This window comes from Piliocolobus tephrosceles, chromosome 8, assembly GCF_002776525.5.
Source record: "Piliocolobus tephrosceles isolate RC106 chromosome 8, ASM277652v3, whole genome shotgun sequence".
Taxonomy (NCBI): Eukaryota; Metazoa; Chordata; class Mammalia; order Primates; family Cercopithecidae; genus Piliocolobus; species Piliocolobus tephrosceles.
Genome location: NC_045441.1, coordinates 109,641,764 through 109,662,501, shown reverse-complemented (window position 1 = coordinate 109,662,501; position 20,738 = coordinate 109,641,764). Strand labels below are relative to the sequence as shown.

The 20,738-nt window shown below is 38.1% G+C and overlaps 1 protein-coding gene and 1 long non-coding RNA gene across 14 annotated transcripts in view; one reads left to right on the top strand and one right to left on the bottom strand.

The window, feature by feature from the left end:
- ST7 (suppression of tumorigenicity 7) overlaps nucleotides 1-20,738 on the bottom strand; it is a 280,691-nt gene that overhangs the window by 143,211 nt on the left and 116,742 nt on the right. The window lies entirely within an intron of this gene.
- LOC111553414 lies at nucleotides 16,990-19,617 on the top strand. The gene is made up of 4 exons (XR_002734944.1): nucleotides 16,990-17,029; nucleotides 17,752-17,854; nucleotides 18,546-19,232; nucleotides 19,331-19,617. It is a non-coding gene; the product is annotated as an uncharacterized LOC111553414 (long non-coding RNA).

The following is a 20,738-nucleotide window of genomic DNA, read 5'->3' as shown; positions in this document are numbered from 1 at the left end:
TATCTTCATTTCACCCAGTAAGTGGTTTTTTTCTAGTCATATTTTAAACATACAATATTTGCATGTTTTTTAAAAATCAGTTTTACATCAAGGCAGAGCAGCAGTTCAACCAAGGATTAAAAGCACAGCATGAGCACTTCTTTTCCTCACTTGTTGCTTCTGCTGCCCCTCTCCTTGTCCTTGGCGCTGGTCTCCTTGGGCTCTGATAAGGTCTCGAGTTTGTATGCATCACAATCCCCTTGATAAATCCTGTGTCATTTATGCTTGAGGAAAAGACATGGAGGTATATTTTTAGACCCATTCCCACGGCAAGAAACCCTCATAAATCATTCTGTCTACTCTTCCCTCCACTCTTGATGTTGCCGTGGCAACTTTACAGGTACACTGTTTCTGCTGTACTGGGCACCTGGCTCTGCTGAGGAGTGGAGCTGAGCACACTCTTTTCTCAGCTGTGATCTGGGAAACTATACTGGAGCAAACTGTATTGGTGGGAACAATGCAGTGTTCAGTCTTCATGGCACCTTCTCCCTTGCTGGAGAGAGGCCATCTGTCAGCCTTCCCTGATATCATGAAGGACCATGCAACACCCAGTCACACACAAATCTTAATAACCCTCAAGGACAAGTGGAGCAAGATCTCAGACGATCTGTTCCCTTTTAATTACAGGAACCGTGATAATGAAGATCTCCACCCTGGTCAATAACAGGAGAAAGACCTAAATAAGTCTTATTATATTTTTAATTATTTAAAACATGCTTTCATTTATGGTAGAAGACTATTTTATGAGTTTATCTGTTTCTCATAAACTATTTAATACCAGGAAGAAAAAATAAATGTCTATTTGTACACAAAGCAAACCTTCCCCATAGTTATGCAGAAGAGAAACAGAAACTTAGCTAAGACAAGGTGTTCCAGGCTCTGGGAACCTCTTACAAGCACATACACTATGTCTCAATCCTCTAGCAGCCAATACAGAACACCCAGCACACAGCCTGGTCCACACAGTACTCAATGTTTGATAAATGCTGCATGACTATCAGGGGCAGAGTTCTAGATAGGAAAGTTATAACAACCATTTCCCAGGACTTCTGATAATAACCTTCTTAAGAAAATATAAATCTGACAAAACTGTAAATCTTTGGTGGCTGGGACCTTGCCATGCATGTGTGCGCGCGCGTGTGTGTGTGTGTGTGTGTGTGTGTGTGTGTGTGTGTGTGTTTCTATCCCTAGACTACCTGTACAGTCTGAAGTCCATATTAGGGAGACTCAATGACTACTACACATTAATAAATCAAGATGGTCCCAGATATACTTATATTATCCTCATACAGCAAGACCATGGCTATGAAGAACCCTCAGAAATTAGTCATGTGGGATAGTTAAGGTTTTATCCTATTAAACCAAAGACACTTTTTAAAGCAATTTCCCAAGAGAATCTTTCCGAAATGCATTACATACTTGACTTCACCCTTAAAAAGAATGGCTGGAACATATTTTAATCTTTGTTTGGTAACTCTAAGTCATCAAAATGAATGTAAACTACAGTACTGTATTAGCATGCAAGAAAGTTTTTTAAAAAACTGTTGCGGCCAGGTGCGGTGGCTCATGCCTGTAATCCCACCACTTTGGGAAGCCAAGGTGGGCGGATCACAAGGTCAGGAGTTCGGGACCAGCCTGGCCAATATGGTGAAACCCCCATCTCTACTAAAAATACAAAAACTAGCCGGGCGTGGTGGTGGGTGCCTGTAGTCCCAGCTATTCAGGAGGATGAGGCAGGAGAATCACTTGAACCCAAGAGGCAGAGGTTGCAGTGAGCCGAGATCATGCCATTGTACTGCAGCCTGGGCGACAGAGCAAGATTCCATCTCAAAAAAAAAAAGCTGTTGAAGTACTCTGGGTTATTGCCCTCCAAAAGTAAGTAATCCCGGACAGGGTTTTGTTTTGTTTTGTTTTGTTTTTTTAATGTCTTCTTCATGTTATTGTTGTCACCTGACACACTATCAGATATGAACTATTATTTGTTGTTGTATACCTGATTCAAACTGCTTTTTCTCCTTAATGTGCTACTCAAAAATCTGTTGTGATTTCAAAGGCACATGACCAGCTTTGGTCATTCAATAGATATTCATATTCAATGTGTGGCCAGGCACTATGTAAAACACTGGTGATACAAAGATACATGATACATACATAGTTCTTATCCTCAAGGAGCTCTGGGTTTTGTGGGACAAGCAGACATAGAGACAAATTGGCAGGCAATTATAATTCTGGCGTTGCTGAAAATATAGAGCTAGTACTCTTAACTCAAGCTGTGGGCTGGAGGGAGTCAGTGACAGAATGTGCATAAAGGAAAGTTTCCTTGAGAAGGCTGCTAAGTATAGCCCTAAAAGATGTGCATTGGAACTATGTAAAATAACTGCTGTGTTTGAGAGCCAAAGGTAAGGCCTTCCCTTGGTAATTATTTTATACTCATCTGTATGTGCTATATATACTGGCCTTTTTTTCCTTATTTAGCACTTGGTGCTCTGGGGAGTTGAAATGATTGGATCACTGAGTTCTCACAAGGTGCAGTGTCACTGTAGGGAGCTATAATACATGCTCTTATGGGGTGGCTGGAGTGAGTGGTATAAAAGGACACTCCCATTTGTTCTTGTGTTCACACTGGAGTACTCCAAAAGGCTCTTCACAGCATCAGTCATGCAAAATGTGCTAGGGCTTTTCCATTATCTTGAGGGGAATTTGTTCACTAGCTTCTCATTTACTCCTCCTATAACTGGAAGTTATACTGAAAAATATTACAGAAACTTTAATAGTAAGATTTCAGAAGATTACAGGCTATAAAACTGAACACAGCAATTTGTTACTTAATGTGCTGGAACCTAATAAAAGGGTTCAAAATACTCACAATACTCAGCTGACTGAACAGATAATTGTTAAATCTAAAATGCATGGAAATAACCAAGAAATGTAAGAAGAATATTAACAAGTATAATGGAATAACCATCTATATTCTAAAACATCTTTCATATATGCTTTACATTTATTAATATCTAAAATATATTTAGCTTATAAAAGGTATCATACACTGAACTAGACACTGGGGACAGAAAATAACATGATAATGAGACTGACCCTACCCTTGGGAAGGGAAAATGAGATGGCTACACAAATAACACAGAATATGAAACATCTCAGAAGAGAAGTACAGATAAAATCTAGAGGAAGTAAACATTACTTCCAGCTAGGAGGGTTAGAGAAGGTTAATGAATGGGATGTCCTTTCTTCTGGGCTTGGAAAGAAGGATAAGCTTTGAACGTGAGATTAAAAAGGAAAGGAGAAAGTATGGACTGTAGGTAGATATCACAGCATACATGAAGGAACTGGGTTGGAAAACAGGGCAGATGAGAAGCAGTAGGAGAGAATGTTGGCTCAAACGTAAAGCCAAGAAAAGTGGACTTTATATAGCAGGCAGAGAGAAGATACTCACCATTCATAACCAGAGATGTGACAAAGATGGATGCATCTGGTAGCAATGGGGTAGAGTGTGTAAAATGTGCAGCTTCAGGAATTATTTCAGAGGGGAGCGCCTATAATACCACTGGAGAGGGGAGTTGGGCATATCAGATGTTGCACAGTTAAATTCAACAGGATGTGGCTTTCCCAATGTGACATAAAGGGTGAGAGTTTGGGCATGTTGGTGAAGTGGGGCCAAAGTCAAATTTCAAGTGATTAAAGACAGTGAATAGTAAGGAAATTAAGGCAGCCAGCTCAGCTACTTCTACAGGCAGTCTGGCAGTAAAGAGAAGAGCATTTATCATTAAGTGTGACTTAAGTTAAAGATATAAATGGCATTGAATGAGTTAGTAAGTAAATTATGAATAAAACTCAAACCTTTTTTCTGCTGCAAGAACAATCAGCCCTTCTATGAAGTATAATACTGGTTCATTCTTACACCAAACTTTTAAAGATATATGTCTGGTTAGTCATTATGAATGTGTCTCCTTTCTCTGAGATTCTTTTTTATATATGCCTTTAAGAAAAACTAAAACACAGAGAACTTTAACTGGCATGATTTTGAACCTGACAACTACACATATGTATATTCCTGTTTTATCAGCTGAGATTACATGACAAAACAAAAATAAAGCTATTTTCTAATCTATTTAGTCTGATTTTTACACTTTCTATTAATTTACTTGCTTTGTTTTGGAACCCTCTACTAACTGAATATTAAATAGTTTGCCTCAAAGGAAGATAATATTTTGGGTCAGAGAAACAGCTACAGGCCATGGGGCAGTAAAAATCAAATCTGATCCTAAGTTAGGTTTTTCTTTTCATTATATTCTCTAACAGTTCAATGACTAATGTACTTCTCTTTCGAGGAAAAGCTGCCCCACAGAAGAAGCCCTGCTGCAAGCTGCATTAAGAAGGCTGCCTTCCTCTGGGCGAGGGTGTGTAACCCACGGAGATAAGAAGCCACAGGGGAAACCACCACACAGGCCACTATTTTAGTATTCAGCTGCTCCAACTGCGTGGTTGTCCAAAATAAGCCCTTGGCTTTATTATTTTCAATTCTAGTAACTACATTTGGCTTTGCATTTGTACCTAAGGACCAGTTATTATTCCAGAAAGCACCTACAATTATATCCTTAGGTCCTGGGCTGTGAACTCCGGTTAATCACAGATGCAGGTAGCTTTACATAATGTCTATGGGTAACAGTCAATGGAAACTGGAGCACTGATATTTTCAAATATTGGCAAGCCAGGTTTTTTTTTTTTTAAATCTATTAAAAGATGCATCTAAATTCCAGGTGCTTTTTAGTACCACACAAATCTTAAGCTAAATTCATCCCTAATAAAAATGCTCCTAGCCCCTGCAAATGGCATTACCCCCTCTTAAAAATCTATTCTTATTATTATCTCAAATAGTGTCCAAAATGGTCAGCCCTCATGGTGAATAATCTATTCATCTGTAATGCAGAAGGAAAAAGAAAGAAATTTCATGTTTTTAATTAGCAATTGTCTAATGCCTAGATCCTTAGAACCCAGACAATGTTTCTTGAGGTGGATCAGTAATTGGTTAAAACTCAAGGTTAATGAAGCTACAGTCCTAGGTTTGAATGAGTCAGTCAGCCTCACACCAAGAAATCCTGTGCCACAAACTCAGAAGGTACCTCTGGCCCAGGTGTATTACAAATGAGTATTACCACTGGAAGGCCAACCATCACGTTACTATAGAAACAAACCAACCTGTATCCCCAAAATGGATGAAGATTGCTTTTGCTTTTCAAAGTCATTTTCCCAAAACATTTTTTAAAATGCAGAAAATTTTAAAAAAAAAGAAAGAAAGAAGAAAGAAACCATTCCTCCCTGCCCCTGCTCAAGAAAGAAAAGAAAAAAAGGAAAAGAAAAGAAGGGGTAGGGAGGAGGTAGGGAGGGGAAGGGGAGGGGGGGGGGGGGGGGGGGGGGGGGGGGGGCAGGGTGGGGAAGGGGAGGGGGGGGAGGGAAGTTTGGTTATTTCTTTGATTACTAGCTAGGCTTAAAATTCTATTTTCTCTAGTTTGTAATGCTTTAATTAATTTTTTTAATTTAATTTAATTACTGGTTCGTGTTGTTTGCCTTTTTTTCTACTGGAATGTCACTAATTTATAAAAGCTCTTAGTAAGTACATTAACCTCTTATCTGTCATAATTGATGTAATTTTTCCCTTTTCTTTAAATTTCCTTTCTGAGTTTAATTTCCAGAATTTTAACAAAACGCTTTCTACATAAAAATCGGGAGGAAAACATTACTGGAAGAAAAACCTCTACATACAATTTGCTAGAAAGTAAAATTTACTAGAATGTCCCTTTCTATCCTCCAGCTATCTTTGATATAAAAAGCAGAAGGAACACTTTCAGAGTACTTCATAGCATGCAGAAAAACAAAAAGAAACCACTCCATTGAATATGTGGAGTTTCACAGTGCTCTAGGCAACTGCATAGCAAATAGTCATCGCACACATACACACAGACACTAACTATAAATATTGTTTGCTAACAGACAGGAGAATAAGCAGAGAGACATGTCATTACATGAGATGACATGACTACTGGTTTAAATGTCTCCCCAAAACTGGAAAACAGACAGATACAAAACATAGAAACCATTAAAATGAGACATTTCTCAGCTTCATCACAGGCAAAACCAGATACAGAAATGATGGGAATGTAACATGAGACAGACCAAGAGCTGCAGAGAAAATAAAATAAGAACTTAGCTGATGAAAAGAAATTTTCAAAAAAAATTCGACTTGCAGTGTATTGGTGAGAGTATGTTTTTAACATAAAGTCTACCTCAATGTAGTATGAAACATAACCTTTTTCTCTTCTGTCACAGAGCACTAGTGACTTTTGATGTTTTTCCCCCTTCCTTTCTTCTTTTTTTTGTACAGAATCAATATGTATTTGCCTCTTATTTTCCTTTTCTTAGGAAAAACCACCAGGACTGACTTAAGCATTACACAGATAGACATACCAAATTACAGAGAACAGGTACTAAAAACCTGGAAACAGAAAAAGTGACAACCTAAAATCGATTTGCTCCTACCACTTTTGAGAAAAGTAAAAACATAAAATATAATTTTATTCTCAGATTAGAATAAAAAATAGAATGCTCCCTGTTTCCTGAGAAATTTTTAAAACTTTCATATAATCACAATTTGTAATGGTTGAAAATTATTATTGGTACTTGAACCTTACTTCCTCCCACAAATAATAATAATAATAGTAGCAAACACTCATAGAATCTTCATAAAACAACCAGCAATGGGCTAAATGCTTTACATTGTGTCTTAGTAAATTTTCACAATTTTGTGTTATTATCCTGCCTGTGTCTAGAGATAAGAAAGTGAAGATTAAATCACTTAAGTCACTTGTCCAAAGTCACTCAGATAGACAGTGGCAGACCCAGGATATGAACTCAGGTACAACCGGTGCTGAAGCCTGAGTTCCCAACCATTGTTCTAAGGGCTTCTTACACTGGAAGGATCCCACAGCATTACTCACCCTGGGTTCACATAAAGCATGTACCCAAGCATGTGTTCACAGGTGTTTCCAGTAGGTTCATTTCTTTCCATCTGTGCTGACCTCAGTGGTCCAATCTTCCTTTCTCTTACCTGGATGATCATATCCCCCCAATCTGTCTCCTAGATGCCATCTCTCAGCACTCAATCTAGCCCAAACTCTACACTGCCACCTGACTCATCTTTCTAATACATGGGAATTGATCTGCTCCAGCTTAAAGATCACTGACACAAGGCATTACTAAAACAGATGAAGAAACTAATATCTAAAGATGGTAAGTGCTATTCCCTAGGTCATTTTCTAAGAATTGGAAAATCTGCTGATTTCTTACCCTGTGCCTGAACTATAATTGACTACAGAGTGTTAGAGTAAAAAGTAGCATTTTTGCTACCAAATTCAGAATCTCAAACTCAAGTATTTGGATGTTTATGATATTCTACCAAATGCCTATGTCGTCTACATATATGCTCAAATAATTCTTCAGCTTCCTTTTTCTCTGATTATTGTCACTTGTTAATAAGGAGAAGATGGGAGACGGAACCAAAGCCAGGAAGTTGGCAACCACCAGCTTGCCTTACGGTGCTGCCTCCATATGCTCACAAGGAAATCTCTGCACCTGGCCTAGCTTCTGTGCTGAGCCACAAAACAAACATGAATGCTTACCTTTTTTTTTTCTTTCTTGAGAATTGAGAGAATATGCTTCATTACACATATTTAATAGACAAGTCATATGTTACACAATCATATATAAAAATATATAACTCTATATTGTGTGCTAATAATTTTATAAATAATCACTTTAATCCCCTGATAGATTGAACACAACCCCATTCCTGTACTTATTCTATTCCATGTTCTTATTAAAATAGCAGAGAAATGTGGCCAGGTGCAGTGGCTCACAGCTGTAATCCCAGCACTTTAGGAGGCTGAGGCAGGTGGATTACCAGAGGTCAGGAGTTTTGAGACCAGCCTGGCCAACATGGTGAAACCTCGTCCCTACTAAAAATACAAAAAATTAGCCGGGCATGGTGGCAGGCTCCTGTAATCTCAGCTACTCGGGAAGCTGAGGCAGGAGAATCACTTGAACCAGAGAGGCAGAGCCAAGACTGTGACACTACACTTTAGCCTGGGTGACAAGAGCGAAACTCTGTCTCAAAAATAAAAATAAAAATAAATATATATATATGTGTGTGTGTGTAAATTAGCCAGGTGTGGTTGTGGGTGCCTGTAATCCTTGCTACTGCAGAAGCTGAAGCAAGAGAATCGCCTGAAACTGGGAGGTGGAGGCTACAGTGAGCTGAGATTGTGCCATTGCACTCCAGCCTGAGTGACAAGAGTGAAACTCCACCTCAACATAAAATAAAATGAAATAAAATAAAATAGCCGAAAAATGGAAGCTGTTCAATAGTTGACCAGCTCCTAAACTGTGCTGAAATACACCTGTCACTAGATAAGTATGGTATTACAAGCAGAGTGACTATTAAACCAATACACCAGACCTGTCTACATCAGGGATAGGAAAATGCAGCCTGCAGGCAAACTCCAGCCCACTGCCTGTGTTAGTAAATACATTTTATAAACACAGCCATGCTTGTTAGTTCATGTATTGTCTATGACTGCTTTCATGCTACAACAACTGAGTTAAATAGTGTAACAAACTGTACAGCCTGCAAAGCTGAAAATATTTACTAACTGGCTCTTTACAGAAAAGAGTTTGCTGACCCCTGGTTTACCTTAAATAAAAGCAATGCTTCTCTGGTATTTTCTACTAATGGCTGAATAAAATAAGAATATATTTCAGGGGAGTTATGAGCCCTGCTTAAGAAGCAAAGCTTTAAATGACTGTTTGCCCCACTACATCATTTGGGAAGTCATCAGTATCCCAGTGATGCTGCCATTCCTCAAAACTTTATAAAAGTCCTAAATGTAGCCTAGCATACCTTCTTTTCAATATTCTCAACTCTGGTAAATATTAGTATTTCTAAGGTAGATTTTTACTTTTAGTAATGTGCAAACTGTGTATAGCCCAAACTAGTACCAGCATTAAGTAGTCAGCTGTTGTAGCATGAAAGCAGTCATAGACAATACATGGTTTTTCTCATGGATAAATTATGACTACCTATTAATGAAGTGGGTGTTTCTATATGAGTATTCAACTAGTTCAGATATCAAGAGTGATGGTGAGATTTTGTGTATCAACCTGGGTAGACTATAGCCCCTAGCTATTAAATCAAACACTAAGTATTGCTGTGAAGGTATTTGGTAGATGTGATTAAAATACACAATCCATTGACTTTAAGTAAAGATTATCCTAGATAATCTGGGTGGGCCTGGTTCAATCCATTCGAAGGCCTTAACAGCAGAGCTGAGGCTTCTCTGATAAAGAAATTTGGCCTGCAGACAGCCGCTTCAGCTTAGACACAAGAGTTCCAGCCTGCCCTTCCTGATTAATGACCTGCCCTACCCATTTCAGACTTGGCTAGCCAGCCCCCAAAATCCTGGAAGCCAGCTCATTGCTCTTCTTTCTTTCTTTCTCTCTCTCTCTCTCTCTCTCTCTCTCTCTGTCTCAGTGTATGTGTGCATAGCCTACTGATTCTGTTTCTCTAGTGGAACCCTGGTATATCAAGTCTAAATAAAAATGCTTCAAAAATAATTTTAGTCATTTTTTACAATTGTCATTTTAGAGAATACCAATTCCTTGGATAAAAATAGCTAGCTAGAAACGAAACTCATTACTGTACAGTCACTCCCTATTACATCTGAATTGCTCATTTCACTCTGGCAAAACATAAATTCTAAAATAAAATCATTTAGACAAAAACTGCTTGAAACCATAGAGTACTGGTTTCATTCCAGGTGTCACTGAAGTCAGAAAAATCGTTATGTCTCAGATAAACAATGGTAGTAAAGAGATTAATGAAATGATTAAAATTTCTGCTACAGGTCGTGCCAAATCACACTTAAAATAATTTCTATAAAAATTGTAAAGAAAATGATTAACACATTGAAAAAATTTAATAAATTGTGGGGAGGCATTCAAAGGTTTCCTGGATCTAAAACATCAAAAAGATGAATAATTGGAGAAGCATTTAAAATTGAAGCATTCAGACCTGCCATGCATATATTATTATCCTGGCCTTAATAAAGATTAGTAAGAATGAGAAGAAGCTCTTGGGGTCATGTTAGGTACCTACTATGAGCTCACTAAACAGTAGCTATTACAGTTTCTACATTTTAAAGTCAAAATTTTATTCTAGTCATCTAACTATAGTTTTAATCAACATTTGAGGTAATACCCTTTTATATTTTAAGTCATATTATTTTATATTTTTTATTTACATTTTAAGTTATAAGTTATAATTATTTTACTTTTATTTGGAAATAAAATAACCAATATAATTTATTTTCTCTTCCTAGAGTGAGGTCAGCCAAAAACAAGAAAGAAATTTAAAGCATCCTGGGAAGTCATCATATCCTTTTTCTCCAAGAAAATCTAGTTTTGCTTGTTTCTGTGTATCCCACAACACCTGAGTTTGACTATGCTTTTCACTTTGGATTTGGATTTTGGTGTGATATACACAGTTCCAAACAATGAATGGATAGAAAACTCAGTGACATAAATAAAGGTGGTATTAAAATATGCACAATAGGCTTCCTCTGCACAAATGCGGTGATTATTAACACATACTCTGCCAAAATATTTAAGTACCTAAATGCAGAATGTTTAAGGCTAGAAGATTATCTATTTCTATTAAAAGGCTGAAATTTGGAATCTTCAAATTTACTTGCTAAAGTCATTTTAAAAATCTGATGGGATCTTGCTCATACACTCATCAATCCCATAAGTTCGTACATGTGAATTGCGCATATTTTTGTCATTCTTTAAAAATCACTACACGTGGGAATTTAACCTAAGGAGATAATAATAGGTATGTACAGGTATTTATCTTCAAGGTTATTCAGCAAAAACATATCTATAAATATATTATTTGCAAAAGCAAAAAAATACAAAAAACTAAATATACAACAAGAAAAATGGTTAAATATTAAATTTCTATATAATTGTATGCAGCCATTAAAAATCAAGTTACAAATGACAGGAAAATGATCACTCCATTTTAGTTTAAAAAGCAAATTACGGCCGGGCGGGGTGGCTCAAGCCTGTAATCCCAGCACTTTGGGAGGCCGAGACGGGCAGATCACGAGGTCAGGAGATCGAGACCATCCTGACTAACACGGTGAAACCCCGTCTCTACTAAAAAATACAAAAAACTAGCTGGGCAAGGTGGTGGGCGCCTGTAGTCCCAGCTACTCGGGAGGCTGAGGCAGGAGAATGGCGTAAACCCAGGAGGCGGAGCTTGCAGTGAGCTGAGATCCGGCCACTGCACTCCAGCCTGGGTGGCAGAGGGAGACTCCGTCTCAAAAAAAAAAAAAAAAAAAAAAGCAAATTACATAAGTGTGTGTAGTTCGACATCTTTTGTTTAAAGTGTATAGATGATACGTTAGCTATCTGTATAGGTACATAAACATAAGTACAGTTTCTGTAACACATATATCACTGAAAAATAGAAGGGCAAACATTCCAGTAGTGCTCACCTCTGAATGGTAGAATTATGAGTGATTTTTTTTCTTCACTACAGACTTGTAATGTTCTACTATATGTGCTAGTGGTGTATTTTAATCAGCAGAAGAAAAGATTTCTAAAGCATGACATAAAACTAGAATCCATTAAGTAGTTATCTTTGGTGGATAGAATTACATGGAATTTTTATTTTACATACTTTTTCCATTCTCTCTAGTCTTAAATATTTTTAAACGCACTTGTTTTATTTTGGTAACAAATAAAAGCATATATAGCTTTAAAAACAACCAATACAGGCTGTTTTTTCTAAAGCAGGAATTTAGGTGAATTTTTTTAAATTCAGTTTTATTTTAGTTAAAACAAGATATTTAAGAATAAGTTGACAGAATAATAGCAACAACATCAAGAACAAAACCCTCCTATCTTAAAAAGTTTTTCTAAAAGAACTAATGAGAAAAAGTATTTATACATGTATATGTAATCTGAATTCTAGTTTTAGAAAGATGGTACATGAACATGAAACAATTTTTACTGTTTACTACAATCACAAAATCCTGTATGAAATTATAGTTGTCCCTCCGTGCCCACGGAGGACTGGTTCTAGGAATCCCCTCACCCTGTGGACCCCAAAAGCAGAGGATGCTCAAGTCCGTTACATAAAATGTCATAGTGTTTGCATATAACTTATGCACATCCTCCTATATACTTTAAACCATATCTAGATTACTTATAATACCTAAGACAATATAAATGCTACATAAATAATTGTTTTACTTTATTGTTTAGGGAATAATGAGTAAAAAACAAATGCTGTACATATTTAGTATAGAGGCAACCATGCATTTTTTTCAGAATATTATTTTCAATATGCCATTGACTGAATCTGCAGATGTGGAACCTGCAGATTCATGGGGCGGACAGCATTTGTTTCAGTGCATTTATGACTATATATGAATAACACGTAGACTTATTCAAGAATCTAAAAGAGAATGAGAGGCACTTAGGAAGCCAACAAGTCTGATTTAATATGAGCAGAATGCATCCAAGCACTATGCTCCCCCACCCAAGGACTATCCTCCATCCTTCAGTGTCACAGTGGGCTGGTGTCATGACTTAATTGCTGAGTTACAGCTAATTATAAGGTAAATGAAACACTAAAAGAGAATTCACCCCAACCAGTTAACTAACAGAGTAGTTATTAATTGTACTGGAATGTCCTACATATGCTAATTCAAACTTTATCACCCATAAAGACATCCATACAACCATGACTCTTTTTGTTCTATTCTTTTTCAAGCTTTATAACAGTAGAAATGACCCTGATGCAAAGCATCTATCTTGCTACCATGTAGCTGACATTCAGCTCTGTCCAGCTGGACATAAATTTCTATGCCTCATTCTGGGTTTTAAGCAGTTACTTAAAACTGCATGATTACTGCATGGTAACAAATTGATAATAGCATAATAATTACATTAGAAAGAATGAAAGTAACATGTTAACTTGGATTCACAATGCTTATTGGGTTATATTATAACCCCATAATGCTACTAATCTGTTTCACCAGAGAGATGGATTAATTAGCAACTAATCAGCAATGCTCCTAAAACTAAGGTTGTAAAAACATAATTCTAGTTTTTGAAATCTTTGCTTTTCTATTCTACTGTTAAACTGTTAAAATGCCCAGCTGCACCTTCTCAACATTAAGGAGTTACAAGCTATGCTTTGGATTCGATGCCAGTTGTATAAAACTACTACATGAACATGGCTGCAACTATGAGTTCTTCCCTCTGTCCTTCAGTCCCTTGTAGCCACGTGGAACCTTGTTTCCTAGAAAAGATTTAGGGATCAGATTTGCTCTCTCTTGGGCTAACAGCTTAATGTCTCTGGGTCAATTTTTCTTACCTATAGATTGAGAGATTTGGACTACAAGGCTCTTTTCACCTCTAAGACAAATGACAAATCTCTAATGACTACTCTAGCATAGCATTTAAGCGAGGAATCCAAAAACTTTTGCAACTCATATCACAAAGGGCTAATCTCACTAATAAATAGAGTTCTGAGAAATCAATATCACATTCCAGCCTGGGTGACAGAGCAAGATCCTGTCTCATAAAAAAAAAAGAAAGAAAGAAAGAAAAAAGAAAAAGAAAGAAATCAATACCTCTTTCACAACAGAACTCAAACCCACACTGATTACATTGGCAAAAATCCAAAAATTTGGTAATATAAGCATTTTTTTCAGGTTTGCTTAAAATGAGGCAAACCCACATGCTGCCTATAATAACTATTATTACTACTACAACATATTATCCATTCTAAATGGTTAAATTTAATGAAATTCTCATCTGGAGCTATTATGGCTTGCGTTATAACACCTATTTAACACAATGTCTGCAGTAGCATAAAAGAAGTTACTGGAATCCTAAATGTCACTCTTTCTCTGGTTTGAGGACAGTCCTTTAGCATCTTCAATAAATGTGTGTGCTAGCCATACCCTGTCATAGACTTACATGTTATACTTCTACCTTCCTCTAAGTGATGTTATAGAAAATAATAAGACAATATGTATAAATCACTAGGAATTCCTGATGATGGAGACAGGAAGCAGAGAAATTCTAGGCAGAAAAGGGCAGGTCCATGGCAAAGCTCCACCCTCAAGCTGAAAAACCTGAAACCATGGCCCAAAGTTAGAACTTATATCCCTGTTTTCCCACTCAAATGTTCCCTTTTCCTAAACTGCCCATGGTCTGCCCCACCCTGCATCCTGTGCCTATAAAAACCCCAGTCTCAGCCAGCAGAGAGAGGAGAAGCAGCTGGACAGCAGAGACTACAGCTGGACATCGGAGAGAAGTGGCTTGACTTCAGAGACACAGCTTGAGGACGTAACTTTGGAAAAGAATCCGACTGGAGAGAGCCAGACTCCAGGAGAAGATTACCTACTCCCGTGTCCCCTTTTCAGCTCTCCTTTCCACTGAGAGCCACTTTCATCCTCAAGAAAAATTTCCCACATTTACCATCCAATTTGTTCGTGTAACCTTGTTTCTACTGGATGCCAGGCAAGAGCTCAGGAGCCATGAGTGCAGATACAAAAGGCTGATACACTGGCCCTTTGCCCTCACTGGCAGAGAACAGCCACCTCACGTGAAAGGGTGGAGGGCCCTCTGAGCTGTTAACACTCAAGCCATCCATGGACGGCAGAGCTAAAAGGGCTCTATAACATGCCTCCTGGGGCTTCAGGAGTCGCAGGGACGCTGCCGGGATGCTGCCACAGGGACGCTGCCGGGATGCTGCCGCAGGGACGCTGCCGGGATGCTGCCGCAGGGACGCTGCCGGGATGCTGCCGCAGGGACCCTGCCGGGATGCTGCCGCAGGACCTGCACAGAGTTCGCTCCTGCCAGTGCCCAAAAGTGCTCGCTCCAGCTCCTGTACCCACTCACCTCCCACAAGGGGTGGAACGCAATGGGTCTGAGCGGAGTTTGATCCTGCTGGTGCCCAAGTGGCCAGCAGACTCCAGCGCTCGTGCACTTCAGTTCCTGCCTCGTTTGCTCGCACACTCCCTCCCATGAGGAGTTGAAAGCAGCGGGCTGAGCAAACAAGGTACCCCTGTCGCAAGTCCCACGAAGGCATCAAGGAAATATCCTGCCTCAGTAGTGAGAAATACTAAGAAGTTTTGGGTGTATGTGTATACATACACATATGGATTGACTGATTTGTAAATTTAAGGTATCCTGATTAGCTAAATCCCAAATTGATAATCTGGAAATGAAAAATCTACTTTCAGTTTCACCAAAGATTTATCAAGATACTTTCTGTACCTTTGTTTTATAATCCATAATCTATTTTTTAAATTGTTACTGAAACACCAGAGGTTTGGTCTAGGTCCTGCTGCACGCCACACAGAAAGTCAATCACTAAGGTGGCAAGTATTGCCAAGGAAGAAGGCTTTAATCAGGTGCTGTAGCTGAGGAGATGGGAGCTCACTCTCAAATCCATCTCCCTGACTGACTAAAATCAGGGGTTTATATAGCAGGTAAGCAACGTAACAATGTGTAAAAAACCAGTAAGTTGAGAGGGGCAAAGAAGCAAACATGGTGAATGAGCGGATCTCTTGGCATATGGTGCAGTGATGTGGTTTCAGTTCTTTGATACTTTTTGTGAGAGGCCTAAAGGTCATTTCCTGAGGAAGGAACTCAGAGAAATCAAATATGTTTCAACATTTTTAATGCCAGAAGGGTCAATTTCTATGTCTATCAAAAAGAAAAGCCTATGGGGCAATTGGTTTCAAAATAAGATATCTTGAAATTCTCTCATTTTTAAGGAAGATCAGGATAAATTACTGAGTTATGGGAATCTCCTGCAATTTATGAAGCAACTGTTCTAGAAAACTCTAAAGGCAGGGAGATGGGAGGATGTATGTTCTCCAGCTGTCTTTTTTCACACTGGTTCAGGCCTCACATGAACAGGCCTGGGAGCAGGAAAAAGTACAATGTGGAGGACAGCAAAGAAACACCTCTTTCCTTCCCTTACTCCTCGACATCCAGAGGAGTAGATGGCAGGAAAACAATGGGCTGTGCTGAGAGGCTGAACTTCTTAATCTTACAATTAGTCCAAATATCTTAATTTGGGAGCAAAGAAACGTGTAGCCCCTGCATTATCTAGCTCTACCTCCCATTCTAATCCTTCTCTACCTACCTCCACTCCTTTATTTCTTTAGATACAACTTCTACCATGAAACAAAGTAAAAATTGTCACTATGTTGAGTTCAGTGGTTACAATATATATTCAAAATAAGAAAAAAAAAACCTTTGAACTATGAGTGCGTATGAACTTAAGTAACATTAAGGATACTGGTCATTAATATAAATTTTCATGAATAGGATATATTTTAATAGATTTTTTGCAGTATGTTTTAGAGTAATTATTTTCATCTTTATTCCTCACAAAAATCCTTAGGAAGGGATAGAAATTATCCTCACCATATTAGCATACCACTGGTATCACCTTTATCAACAAAAGAAAGTTTTTAAATATTAATTATTGGATTTAAGTTAGAAAGGATGAATGGCACCCAAAATTACTAAATTCATCCACTAACCCAAATTGTGATAGCATCACACAGTTCAGCTGCAATACTAATTAATGTGAAATTATTCTATGAGACTGTATATCTGTACCAAAAAGAGTACAAATACGAAAAGGGCATTATTCACCATAGCACCACTACTTACTAGCAAACAAACATGTCAACTAACTACAGCTCAATGTCTTAGGAGAAGTCAATCACATCTAATTTTGCAGGGGTTCTAAATAGAACACCATTGTTTATGCTGTGGAGTGCTGGTTTCCTTAACTTTACCTGACAGAATTACAAAGATTTAGGAGGTTTAATCTCTCAAAATCTTATTAAAACAAATCCTATTACCCTGCCTCATTATTTGAAGTCACAGTGTATCTAATGACTTTTCTTTTACATGTACTAATCAGGCCTGGCCACCCACAGATATTTGTAAATTGCATTATCTTCTGTCTAACTAGCTCATAGCGTGTGAGGTGAGGGGGGTCGCCATAAACAGTTTCGGTGTGATTTACTTTTCCTAACTGCCAAAGCACTCTATGAGGCGGACAAGATCTGCTATCTAAACAAGATAGTAGCTTGTTTTTGAGACAGGGTCTCACTCTATTGCCCAGGCTGGAGTGCAGTAGGCAATCTCAGTTCACCACAACCTCCGCCTCCTGGGTTCAAGCGATTCTCCTGCCTCAACCTCTCAACCAAGTAGCCATCACATCTGGATAATTTTTGTATTTTTAGTAGAGACAGGGTTTCACCATGTTGGCCAACCTCGAACTCCTGGCCTCAAGTGATCCACCCGCCTTGGCCTCCCAAAGTGCTGGGAATACAGGTGTGAGCCACCATGCCCAGCCTAGATTAATTGTATCTAGGAAATCATATAACAATATCTACTTTCTATATCGCTGGAGTACAAACATACAGAATAGCCAGTTTAAAGTAACTAGTGTAATTTTTTCCTTAATTTCAAAAGGATTGAGGTCAAAAATCCAATTCCATGATCTGCTAACAATTTTAACTATCATTTTTTCCACAGTGCTTAAAACAATACTTTAAGAAATGTTCAATGTTCCATGAGAACAATATCCACATGAGATGTAAAGTCTAAGGTTAGTTCCTGATTCCTGGAAGCTGGGAAAGTACGTATTTTATTTGTGTATTTGCTTAACAAATATTTATAGGGCTAATTATAGGCCAGATACTTTTCCACAGATTTTTAAAATATTATTATTACTCAATTCTCATAACTACCCTCTGAGGTATGTACTACTACTGTCCCCGTTTTACAGATGGGGTAACAGGTATAGAGAAGTTAAGGACTTACTCAGAATCATACGAGTAGTCCATAGTAGAAACAAGATTTAAACCCGGGTAGTTGGGATCCAAAGTTTGTGCCCCTAACCACTCACAATGCCCCCTCCACAATAAGCTGCCTCTTTTCAGGAGTACCAGAGACATTTTGCCACTTTAGGCAGTTATTATTCAATAATTGTGGACCTTCCTCAGGATATACGGATGAAAACAAAAGGCAAACAAAGTAAATCTGTCCCTATAAAGTATGCCTAAGGTGTTTGTATCATTCATCTGAACAGAGTTCTACATTACCATGTCCCAAAGTTCCTTTTACTAACATATTATGTAATATACTATGATTTGAATTTTCCTTAATATACCATGGATAGTTTTTTATTTCTAAATCTATCTCATTCATTTAATACTCCACAGTATTAGATTGTGTAGAGGCCTACGGATGTGGTTAAATAGTCTACTGATTTCTTCAGTTGTTATTATTCAGTTGTTATTACTGATTTTCTTCTGCCTTTTTTACAGGTCTCATTCCAGTAACTGCTTAATATCCCCGGTCAGTCTTCTTCAAAGGTTGAAGCCAGCCTCTGACTGAAGCCCAGCCTCAATGTTTCCTGTCTGGTGCCAGCACAGCTTGCCTGGACTTCTGAAAATTGCAAGCCCTTGCTCCTTGCTGGTCACCACGCTCCCCCTTTCTTTGTTGCAGACTCCCTCTTGCTGTGGTTTACCAGGTGCCCCTACTGCCCCTCATGCTTGTGTGCCACTTTGGACTTAATCTGGCACACTTAACTCCCTTCATCCACGCCTGAAGCTGGACAAGCTGAAGTGACTGCATCACTTTCTCAATTCTGGCTTCTGCCCACCAGCCTTGCTCGGCTAGGAGGAATTAGCTCTGCCTGGCCAGAACCCAAGAAGTGACAAATCAAACTTGCTCAATAGGTGGTAATTAAACTTCTGGCTCTAAAGCCCAGAGTAGGTTGTCAATGGGATTTCACAGTGGCTCCCTGACACTAAGCAAGGATGTAGTTCTACATCTGGTTTTAAATCTTAAACTCTAATAGGATTCTCAGAGAAGACAGTAAAGACTAAGACCAAAAAAAGTTGTTTTAAGGGGAAAATGACAGTAAGTACAACAGATAATATGGGGAAGACCTGGTATGTCTGAAATCAAAACATCTGTTACTAAGTGGATCATAACTGCTTAGTTTCTAGGTGAGCTGAATAAAAATACTAACTGAACAATGATGTAGGCCATTGTCAAATCTAATCAATTTCTTGTTTGTTTGTTTGTTTGTTTGTTTTTCCATCAGTCTAGAATCTTTAAGTAAGCCATTCAGAAGATGTGACACTATAGAATGATACTAACTGAGGAATAGAGTGGAGAGAAAGGGCTGAAGATGACTTCAGAAAAAGGCCTGAAGCATAAAAAATGTTGATCTCACTTACTGATCTATGCTATATTTCTTTTAAGAATGTATTAATATAAACATCCTTTTCTCCCCACATCCAATACCTATTACTACACCAAATACTTGATCCTCTAAGAAATGTGAAGTTGAAAAAAATTTCCCCCATTAAATGAGAATTATTCTGCTTACGACATTAGGATATATGCTCTCGCTTTAAAAATAGGAGGCTGCTGAATTCATCACTTGAGTATATTAAATAGACTGTGGAAGAGTATTATCCTCCTGGAAACCTCTTATCCCTCACTCTCATACCACGAGGGATTGCCAGTTAGGTCTAATGACCAGTAATATCCACAGCCATATGTAATCAGAAGAGTTTCTGGTTCCTCTAAAGTGGAAAATAAATTGCTGCCAAGGCAAACCAAATAGCATAGAGTTTTGTATGATCTGCCTCTAATGCTTCTCTGACAGACCAAACATGCTAACTAATGACATCTGGAGAACAAGCTATGTCACGCAGCTTCCTCAGTGATAACTTTTTAAACACCTGGTTACAGATCTTTATCCAAGGGTGTAACTGAGTTACTGTACTCCTCAGCCCTAAGCCACCTTGTCGGTTTACCCCAGTGTGCCATGCAAATATTACTTTCTATATGTGCCATGATAATGGAAAAGGTTGGGAAGGCCTGAATTAATCTTTATCAAATATCTTACTTTGGCATAGCCCATACGGTGTCTCTGAAGAATAAAAACATGTTTGAACTGGAAAGACCCCAGATAACTTTTTCCCCAATGGGACTCCTTCAAGCGTAAGTTCCATAGAACATTAAGAGATGTTAAATTAATTGGGAGAAGGAATTTGAGAAATACTGGATTAAAGTTTAAAAGTTGTTTTTTTTTTTTAAGTGCAGGATGTCTAAGACATTTGGATATGTTGAATGCAGTGTCATTCTCCAGCAGGAGGGTGTAATACAAATTAATATTTATTTAAAGATGGAGCTTTTAGAATATAGTTTTTTAAATGGTGGTGAAGTGCACGTAAAATGCACATAACATAAAATTTACCAACTTAATCATTTTTAAGTGTACAATTTACTACTGCTAAATATGCTCACATTGTTGTGCAACCAATCTCCAGAACTTTCTCATCTTGCAAAACTGAAACTTTATACCCTTTAAATCACAACTCTCCATTTCCCTCTCCTCCTATTGCCTGACAACCACCCTTAGAATACCTTTTGCAAGTAATCATTCACAAAACGTAATTTGGAAAATGGTGCTTTATATTTTATGGTTCATCACCTCATTG